Source organism: Rhincodon typus, chromosome 7 (genome assembly GCF_021869965.1).
Source record: "Rhincodon typus isolate 14 chromosome 7, sRhiTyp1.1, whole genome shotgun sequence".
In the NCBI taxonomy this organism is placed as follows: Eukaryota; Metazoa; Chordata; class Chondrichthyes; order Orectolobiformes; family Rhincodontidae; genus Rhincodon; species Rhincodon typus.
Window position 1 is genome coordinate 13,183,537 of NC_063338.1, and position 11,139 is coordinate 13,194,675.

Here is an 11,139-nt window from a genome sequence, read left to right on the forward strand (position 1 = left end):
CTTGACAGGGCAATACTCCCACAGTTTGAGCACCAGGAGAGGCAGCTCTGGGCTTGCTTGTCGACTATGAACCTCTTGACTCAGAGGCGAGACTGCCACTCACTGTCATGCAGTGCTCCGCAAGCTGGCTTTATGGAAACAGCGAATGGTTACAGCACTGAAGGAGGCCAATCAGCCCATCATTTCCACTAGCTTCCTGCATCTTACCTGGCGTTTCCCCATAATCCAGCCTGTTATTCCCCTTTTACAGAATAATCCAACTGGAAAAGCATGACAGAATCTGCCTCCACCACCCCAAGATGTACTACTTCAGATGGGAAACGCTTACTACTTAAAAAGGTTGTTTCTCATGTTGCCGTGGCTTCAGTTGACTCATGCTCCTTCCACCACTGTGAACAGTTTCTCCCCATCTATTCTGCCCAGACTCTTCATGATTTTAAACATCTCTGATAATCTCCTCTCATTTATTCCTCCACAGGCAGAACAGCCCGCCTGTTTTGAATCCATCCATTATACTGAAGTCCCTTCTCCCTGAATCATTCATAGAAACAGAAATGTTGATAAATAAGCAGGGGTGGGCCAGGCCCTTCGAGCCTGCTCCACCATTCAATATGACTGTGGCTGATCATCCAACTCTACCCAATACCCTTTGATTGCTTTAGTCCGACTAAATAATATAATATTAATAATAATAATAAATAATAATAAGAAGAATAATATCCAACTCCTTCTTGTAAATATAGCTTTCCTTGCGGACCCATCCAGCTGATGGTGGTCTGTTTCTCAAGCCCTTGGCTGCAGAAACAATTATAGGAGAAATGGATCCGTTGGAATTCCAGGAGGTAATGCATATATCCCAATCCCAAGCGGAGATCTGGAAGCAAATGCCAGAAATGAAGTATCCTCAACTCGAGACTTGTGCTCAATTTCTTGCAATTTTCGCACAGCATACTGCTGCAGTTTGCTGTTCATAAAATCAAAATGTCAGGTAACCCTTACAAATCAGCACCCTTTGTATCACCATGACAACATAACAGCCATGTTTCCAAAAGCTTCTATCCAGAGTAGAATCTTGTGAGGGGCCTCTATCTCACGCAGTCAATTTGACTTGATAACTGAAGCATTTATGATTTAAAGTGATGGGCAAATGAAGCAAGGGTGATCTGAAAGAAAAAGTTTTTCACGCAGCGAGTGTTTCTCACAAAGCCGAGAGGAGGAGCTCAGCACTGTGGTCTGATTTTCCAAAATGCAGATCGGGGATGGAATGGTAGGCATCTTTGATGGTTGTGTAACAATGGTCAAGGATTTTCAGACTTCTGGTGGGACAGGAGACATGTTGGTGGTATTTTGGTAGCACATTCTTGAGTTTGGCCTGGTTGAAAAGTCACTAGCTACAACAAACAAGGCTTCAGGGTATTCTGTCTCAAGTCTGTAGAGTTGTAAACTTCATGAAGTGCACTCTTCAGTTCTGTATGGCATGAGATGTATAATGCTGTCAGGACAGCGGAGGTGAACTCGTACAGAAGGTAGTATGGATGGTATTTCACTGTTAAATACTCTGGGGCTGAGGAGCAGTGACTCGCCAGGGTCCCCTCACAGGGCACCGGGAGGTGCTGATTAGGAGGCAGACCCCTCAGCCCCTTGCCTTACCCGAGGATGTTGAATGGTCTGTTCAGTGAATTGAGAAGCCCTCAGGTTCTAAGGCAGGGGTGTAGCAGGGGTCAATCATGTCTCTGTGAAGCAGAGCAGACAGCAGGTCCCTCAATTCTGTTTGGAAGGTGAGTCCAGCTTTAAGGTCATCCGTCTTTTTTTCAATGACTTAGACATTTGCAAGGAGTGTGCTGGGGAAGGAGGGGGAGCTTGAAACCTCAGCATTTGTGACACCATAGGCAGATCCTTGGGTCCAGAAGCTGATATCCCTGGTCAGTTGCATTCATTCCCTTCTGGGGTGGTCCTGGAAGGTCTCATGGCACCCATTTGGACAATGGGACTTCTCTTTCTACTCACCTCCATTTTTTTTTTAATCGTTTTCCCATTCACGAGATGTGGACTTTGTTAGCTTAGGCAGCGTTTATTGCCCATCCCTAATTGTCCTTGTAAAGATGGTGGAGATCCGCCTTCTTGAGCCATTACAGTCCATGAGGGGTAAATGCACGTTCAGTGCTGGTTGGAAGCGAATCCCAGGGTTTTGACCCCAGCACAGTGAGGGAACAGTAATGCATTTCCAAGTCAGGATGGTGTGTGCCTCAGAGAGCAATGTGAAGGTGGTGGTTCCTCCATGTATCTGCTGCCATTTCGTTTTTGTGGTACATGTCACAGGTTTGAAAATTAAGATGTTACTGATACCTCCTGCCACAACTGTCAGTTTGCATACTTCTGTGAGCATCAGTGTTGATTTCTCAAACATTTCCATTGTACCAAAACCTTTCTGAACTTCCTTTTAAGAGAAGGTATTGAAGAAAGTACAGGTTACCCGAAGATCAGCAGGCAACATTGCCTGCACCAGCTGACGCATCTGTCGTGTTTTGGTCACGTTCTGAAGCCGGGGGGTCAAGCATTGAAAGTGCAAGATGTTGCGCCACCATTTGCAAATTAGTTGGTAGACCATTTGTTTCCCTTACCCACACTGAACTGAAATGATGCAGGAAGAGTGCAAATCATGGTCTCATATCAAGAAATTGGGGTGAATGAACTTTTGCAGTTTTCTGTCTTTCAGTGCAGGGAACGATGGTAGGAGCAAATTACTGCCGATGCTAGAATCTGTATTGAAAACAAAAAAAAATGCTGGAAATCACAACAGGTCAGGCAGCATGTATGGATGGAGACCAGGCTAATGTTTCGAGTCTAGATGACTCTTCATCAGAGCTCTGCAATGTGAGCAGTACATCAGCAATCATATGATTCAAGCACCAATGAATCATCAATCTGTTTTTGATGAAAGGTTCTGGTGAATGCGATAATTGGACAGGCTACCTCCTTCTGACAGAAGTAGAGAATATTCTTTTCGGCAGCTTTCACACCTATTTGTCTGAGAGTGGACTTGGATGGTCGAGTGACAGCCTTCTGTTTTGTCCTCTAAAAGCTCTCTTTCATATAAAGTGTGAATTTCTGTGTTTTAACTATGAAGTCAAAGCTCATCTTCATGTTCAGCTCCAGATTAATGTAGGGCATATTCAAAAGCTCTTTCCCTCACTCGCTCAACCCTCGCAGGCTCAATCTAGACAACAGCCTGTGGGAAACAAATTTCCTTGATCATTATCTTACAATCTCAGCTATTCACTCATCCAAATTCTTTCCGTATTTGTAAGGAGGCAGCTGTGGTAATCTGTATTTAGTTTCATTTTAGAAAGTCTCCTAGCCTCACAAAGCATGCTGGTAAATGAAAAATGGTTTAAAAGCTGTGTATATTGCACATAGGAAGATTCCTGTCAGGAGGTTCTGATATCACATGGGCTAATTCGCTGCTGCTCGGGAGCCTCTGGAAGTGTGTCCAACACTGAGCTTAGCCCAGATACACAGGGCTCATCTGAATACTCACCTAGGAAATGTATGTTTAATTAATATCCGCAGTAACAATTGTCCAAGCTTCTAAAGGAAGGATATTATTAAATTTGAGACGGTTCAGAAAAGATTTACAAGGATGTTGCCAGGACTGGAGAGTTTGAGTTATAAGGAGAGGCTGGACTCTTTTCCACTGGAAGCATAGGAGGTTGAGGGGTGACCTTATAGAAGTACATAAAATCATAAAGGACATAGATAAGTTGAATAGCAAAGGTTTTTTTTTCCCCTACAGTAGGGGAGTTCAAAACTAAAGGGCATATTTTTAAGGCAAGAGGAGAAAGATTTAAAAAGGACCTGAGGGGCAACTTCCCCACGCAAAGGGTAGTGTGTGTGTGGATTGATCTGCCCAAGGAAGTGTTAGATGCAGGTACAGTCACATTTAAAAGACAGTTGGACAGGGATATGAATAGGAAAGGCTTAAAGGGGTATGGGCCAAATGCAAGCAAATGGGACTAGTTTAGTTTGGGAAAATTGGTCGGCATAGATGAGTTGGACTGAAGGGTCTGTTTCCATGCTATATGACTCTATGACTTTCCTCAGTCAATCTCCGACCAACCAACTGTTCCCATGACAGCTCAACTATCCCACTTACCAGCCAGAAAACCTGTAGACCAGACTGAACTACTCCCATGGCTATATACCAACCGCATTGGCTACTACAACCATCCCCCAACCCCAACCACAACTACACAACCAAGCCTCAGGCCAGAACAGATCTGACTGGATCCCAAACTCCCCCCAACCATCTTACTATCCAACAACCAGATCTGATTACATCTGCCCCCAACCAGACCTGATTACCATCACCAACCAGACCCAACTACCCTCCCAACCACTCAACTACTGCCAACAAATCCCCAAACAGCTGATGACCATCCTAACAGACCTGACTATTACCAGATTAACCTCTCAATAATTCATTTCACTCAACCACTGATGAATCCCTGATCCCTCATCTAAACCCCTGATCAACCCATATGTCTCACCAACTACCTAGCTACTCACCTCAACCAATTACCCATATACAGACCTCACCCCCCCACCCCAATCCACCTCACCCAGTCACTTACTCATCCGCTGATTAACCCACTACACCAGGACATTTGAGTTGTGTAGACTAGCCTGAGTGCAACAGTTATTATCATAATGCTGTGTATGTCTATTCACTGGACCTATCCTGGAGACATTGTGCTCCCCATATCTGCTTTGGTTGGAATCAGACGATCCCAGAAAAAAATGGGCAGAGTCACCAGCTCGGGAATAACTTTGCAGGCAGCTGCAATGTACCCAACATTATTAATGAGCAGAATATTTCAGTCCAACAAATGTACAATTCACATTCTGCATCTTCTGACTATGAGCTAAGAATGCAGTCACCATTCCAATTATCATCATGCATTAACAGGGGAAGGCATAACCAAGTAAATATGAAACCATAGTCATGTGAAACACGGCAAGTAGATGACATAAGTAGTTTGAATGACTTAGCAATTATCAGAATTGCAATACTCCAAGTCAGTCCGGTTTTGACGAGGGACATCCATTTCACTTGACATAAATGACGCTGCCATTATAGTTCAGGCATTGTTCTTTCCTTCCTGCTTTCCCTGTGCCCAATATGCCATGTTTTATATATCCAGTTTACATTTCAACAAATAAGCACTAAGGGTCAATCCTGGCTGAGGAGAAACAAACCTTGAGGTTACCCTTTGTTCAAGTTGCTCCTAGGAAGACACTAATCTGAAGAATGGTCCTTTGATTTATTCATTCATAGGACACGAGCAACACAGACTGGGCCAGTGTTTACTTCCCATCCCTAGTTGCCCTTCAGACAGTGGTGGTGAGCTGCCTTCTTGAACTGCTGAAGTGCATTTGCTGTAAGGACACCTACATTGCTGTTAGAGAGGGAATTCCAGGAGTTACGCCCAGTGACACTGAAGGAATGTCCAAGTCAGGACGGTGAGTCAAGCCACTTTAATGTTACTGATGGTCTTTTCCAGAGTTACGATCTCAAATACCAGAACATTCTTTTTCAGTCCAATTCATTTTAAACAATCAAATTTATCAACATTTCTCAGATTACTCCTAATCACCCAGTATAATATTCAAAGCATTGCCCCAGTTTAGAGAAGGAGAGTACAGGCATATTCAACAAAAGTACAAAATTAAAAAAATACATATATATAATTTTTACACAGTGACACTGAAATGAAGAAAAGATTTTTTCTATTGAAGCGGCATCTTTATCATTCTCAATAAATTCCAATGTGATTCATCGCTAATGGATTATTTGTGAACTGTAGTTACTTTGGAGACATAGGTAAACATGGCAGCCCATTTATGCATAGCAAGATCCCACAGCAAGCAAATCAGGTTGATCACCCCTTAATTTGTGTATTGAAGTTGGTCAAGTAAAGAATGCTGATCAGTGTAACAACAGAATAGCAAGATATTGGGATGGTATGGTGGCTCAGTGGTTAGCACCGCTGTTCCACAGTGCCGGGGACCCCAGTTCAGTTCCAGTGTCGGACACTTCTCTGTGTGGAGTTTGCATAATCCCTCAGCGTCTGCATAGGTTTCCTCCAAGTGCTCTGGTTTCCCCCCACAGTCCAAAGAGGTACAGGTTAGGTGCATTGGCCATGGGAACTGCAGGGTTACGGGGATAGGGTGAGTCTGGGTGGGATGCTCTTCGGAGGAGCAGTGTGGACTCAATGGGCCAAATGGTCTGCTTCTACACTGTAGGCATTCTATATTGTTTCAAATAGTGTGATTGGATATTTCACATGCTCCTGAATAGATTGATGAGGTCTCAGTTTAATATGATCCCCACTAGACAGTGCATCTGGCAGCTAAGTGTTCTAGGAACACATGGTGGGAGGGGTGGGGGTGTGGGTGTGGTGGAATGACTAAATGAATTACTCAACAGCCAAGGTCTGCTTCAATTGTCAAAGTTTTTATTGCTTTACATCAGTGGTGGAGAAGGTTTCTGAGCAGTCCCAGCCCCTGTCCATTGAACAAAGAAAGTCACACGTTAGGTATAGTTTGAGTACAGTTACTCACCCATCTTGGCTGGCAGCTATCCAATGAATTAAGGATCTCAGCATGTCATGCTGTGTGATTGTTGCATGGTCTGCCTCTACTATCCAACCCAGGCGTGGGACCTTGGACCAGTTTTCGAGCGGAATGGTCCATATAGGCATTTCATAAGGCCTCATCTTATCTAACCCATTTTCTTTGTTTGTCTTATGACCAAAGACCCTCACCATGCCCATTGTGTGTGTTATCTTAATCCTGTTTCTGCTGAGATGACTAATTATTGCAGCTGAAGTCTGCCTCCCATTGAAATATCATTGAATCTGTGCACTGTGGAAGCAGGCCGTTCAGTCTATCGAGTGCACACTGACCCTCTGAAGATCATTCCAGCCAGACCCACTGCCTACCCTATCCCTGCATTTCCCATGCCTAATCCACCTAGCCTGCACATCCCCAAACACTATGGGCAAGTTAGTATGGCCAAATCACCCTCCCGACACATCTTTGGACTGTGGGAGGAAACCAGAGCACCTGGAGGAAACCCACGCAGACACGGGGAGAACATGCAAACTCCACACAGACAGTCGCCCGAGGGTGAAATCGAATCTGGGTCCCTGTCACTGTGAAGCAGCAGCGCTAACCACTGAGCTATCATGCCACCCCAGAATGACCTTGCTTCTTCAACTGAATTCTCCCTTCAGTCACCTTTTTTGTTGCTGTTTCTGAAATGGGTTGCCCAAACAAACACAAAGCTGCATTATAAGTTGATGAGACCAATGATTCATTTCAGTTCAGATAACTTATCCCTTGGAGACACTTAAAGCCAAGGAGAAAGTTTTCCAATCACCAAGCTTTGTAATCACCAAGCTTTGTAGATAGGTAAAGCATTCCAAATATAATTTAATTTGGAAAAACAATGGAAAGGGATATATTTGCAATTTTTCGATAGTAGCCAAGATGTAGAGGTGCCGATGTTGGACTGGGGCAGACATCAGAAGTCACATGTCACCAGGTTATAATCCAACAGGTTTATTTTAAATCGCAAACTTTTGGAGCGCTGCTCCTTCTTTGGGTGAAGTGACACGCTCGGAAAGCTTGTGATTTCGAATAAACCTTTTGGACTACAATAAAAACCAAAAGAACTGCGGATGCTGTAAATCAGGAACAAAAACAAAGTTGCTGGAAAAGCTCAGCAGGTCTGGCAGCATCTGTGAAGGAGAAAACAGAATTAATGTTTCTGAGTTCTGAGGAAGGGTCAACGGACCCGAAACGTTAACTCTGTTTTCTCCTTCACAGATGCTGCCAGGCCTGCTGAGCTTTCCCAGCAACTTTGTTTTTGTTCCTGTTGGACTATAATCTGGTGTCACGTGACTTCTGATTTTACAATTTTTCAGCTAATGAGGATCCATTGTTAAGATGTCTCTGTGAAAAGTGATCCTCCCAGAAAAAAATTGGTAGTGAGCAAACAGCACAGGCTATTTTAGGGAATGATTATCTACATAGTTATTAACATGGGACAAATCATTTCCTCCTGCTGCAAGTGACCCAATTCAATGAATCCATATGTTAATTAGAGATGAAAGGACTCATGGAATGAGGAAACAGGGACTGAATGTAAAAGGAAGCTGAGTAAGCTCAATAGTCTATTTTGAACACTTATAATTAAACCAATTACGTGTTTTCCGAAGCGATGAGATTGCACCAAATGCGGTGATCCCAGGCTTGAATCCCAGCAGTTCCTGAAAAGGACAACAAAAGAACACAATTCTTCACAATGGTGGAAATCTGAAACTGTGTCCTCAGAAAGTTGTTCTGCGCTTGAAGCTGAGGTTAATAGATTATAGTTCTGAGGAAGGGTCACTGGACCCAAAACGTTAACTCTATTTTTTCCTTCACAGATGCTGCCAGACCTGCTGAGCTTTTCCAGCAACTTTGTTTTTGTTGTTAATAGATTATTGTTCAGCAAAGTTTTTAAAGGATTGTAGATTGAGTTAAACATAGATCAACCAAGGTCTTGGATAGATTTGCTTATCCTACTCCAATTTTTGAAATGAACATACACCAGAGTTTCACTGTTGAGGTCCAGTCACCAGAATATAGGGCTGTTCTCTCAATAGACATCTTAGGCGAGGGGAAGGTCCCTCATGGTAACCTCAGCTGGTTCAGGAATTGATGCCTCTATGTATCTGGCCAAAGGTTGGCAATTGGGTATTTCCTTTCAGCAATGTCAGCCACAAAGCCAAGCTGCCCAAGACACATGGCTGGCGCTCAGAACGGTTGATGTTCCCTCACATGTACAACCCCATTCCCTCACCTAGGTACTGTTTAACCACCAGGTCACTCAGTTTACCTGTCCTTGGCAAAATCATGTCTCGACACCCCATCTATATCAACATTACTCTGTTCCCAGTGCCCACAGGGGATCTACGACTTGTTATTGTCCTGTAGGAGAATATCACACACAGGCAAGCAATTGGACGATTCCAAACACGAGCTTTATTTTACAGCCAGAAAAAATGAACACAAATAAAACAAATAGAGTCTGCAGCTCTCCCCAAACAATGCTTACTAAATACTGGCATAATGACCAATGAATATTGAACATTCCATGATGGTTCACTGCACCCAGCTCTCATCTACTGGAACCAGGTGTCTGTTAGGTCCTGTCTGCTTTGTAACACTTAATGCCGTTAAACTCTGGAATGCTCAAGGACAGCATTTTTCTCCAAAAAATAAACACCAAAAGGATGCTGGAAATCAAAAGCAAAATCAGAAATAGCTGGAAAAACTCAGCAGATCTGGCAGCATCTGTGGAGAGAAAGCACAGTCAACGTTTTGTGTCCAGTGACCCTCCACTTCTGAAGAAGGGTCACTGGACCCGAGATGTTAGCTCTGCTTTCTCTACACAGATGCTACCACGCCTGCTGAGTTTCCCTAGCACTTCCTCTTTTAGCTCCTTTCTCTCCAGTGTCTCATCCTCCTCCTCCTCCTGGAGAGATTGATATCACTCCCCATTTCCTCAGCATCGAGCACTTTACCTCATTGCCTGCTCCAATTGTGTGAGCACAGCACACAAGGATGATGCAGCACACATCATCTGGACTGTACTGGAGCTCCCTTCCCTGTAACCCCACACCCCCAGATGAATCCATGTAGTAAACCATACCTTAGCAGCTCCATTGGCTGCTCCACCATAGCCCTGAGTGAAGCATGGGCCATATTATATCTGCAATGCCCATGTCGTCCAGTGCCTGGGAAGATTCCACACTCTAAAATTGATGACTTGCTCTTTCAACCATATAAAACATGAAGCAAACTTAAAGTTAGATATTGTTCTTAACAAGCATGTAGTCATTGGTGGAAGAAACACAGCAGCACAGTAAGCTAATGTAAATGCTCAGCTCTTTCACAAAACAATGTTGCGGGTTCTTTAACGTCCAACCAAGCAGAGAGATAGGACAGCAGTTAAGCATCACATGCTAGAAACTGCAATTCTTAGCAGTGTATTAGGAGTGGAGTAACAGCATAGCCAAAGCATCGTTGTTGAATATGGTGGTCATAATGAACAGAAAGATCAAGAAGAAGTAAACAAAACTTTAAGCTCAAATGGGAGCCTTATAAAAGATCACTAAAATGATATCAGAAGGAGCAAAAAAAATGTCACGGGTTTTGTTTTCAGATAATAAATGACAGGTAGATGGTGTGAAAGAACAGACAATGTATTCTGCTATTTAAGAAATTGCTACAATATAGAAGACAAGGAAATGAGAGTTAAGGAATAATTAGCAATAAATTGTCAGCATGAATCTGCTAGAAATCTTTAAGCATGTAACTTATGACGAAATGAGTGTTGTGCAATGGATAAAGGTATTTGAACTTTCAGGAGGCTTAATAGATTAAAAAATTACCCAACTAACGTGTCTAAGTAAATTTACGAATTGGGGAATTAAGTATAATTGATGATTACCATATATTGTTTTCCTCCAGCTGATGAATCAGCAGTCCACCATGTTGAACAACACTTGGAGGAAGCACTGAGGGTGGAAAGGCACATAATGTACTCTGGGTGGGGGATTTCAATTTCCACCACCAAGAGTGACTTAGCAGCAGCACTATTGACCAAGCTGGTCAAGTCCTAAAGCGCTCTGCAGATAGACTGGGTCTGCTGCAGGTGGTGAGGGACCAACAAAAGGTAAAAACATACCTGGCCTCATCCTCTCCAATCTGCCAGCTATAGATGCATCTGTCCAGGACAGAATCAGTAAGAACAACTGCCATAGAGGCCTCACAGGGGGAGGCGATGGCCTAGTGGTATTATCGCTGGACTGTTAATCTAGAAACCCAGCCAACATTCTGGGGACCTGGGTTCGAATCCTGCCATGGCAGATGTTGGCATTTGAATTCAATAAATATCTGGAATTAAGAGTCTAATGATGACCATGAGTCGATTGTCGATTGTCGATTGTCGATTGTCGATTGTCGATTGTCGATTGTCGATTGTCGATTGTCGATTGTCGATTGTCGATTGTCGATTGTCGATTGTCG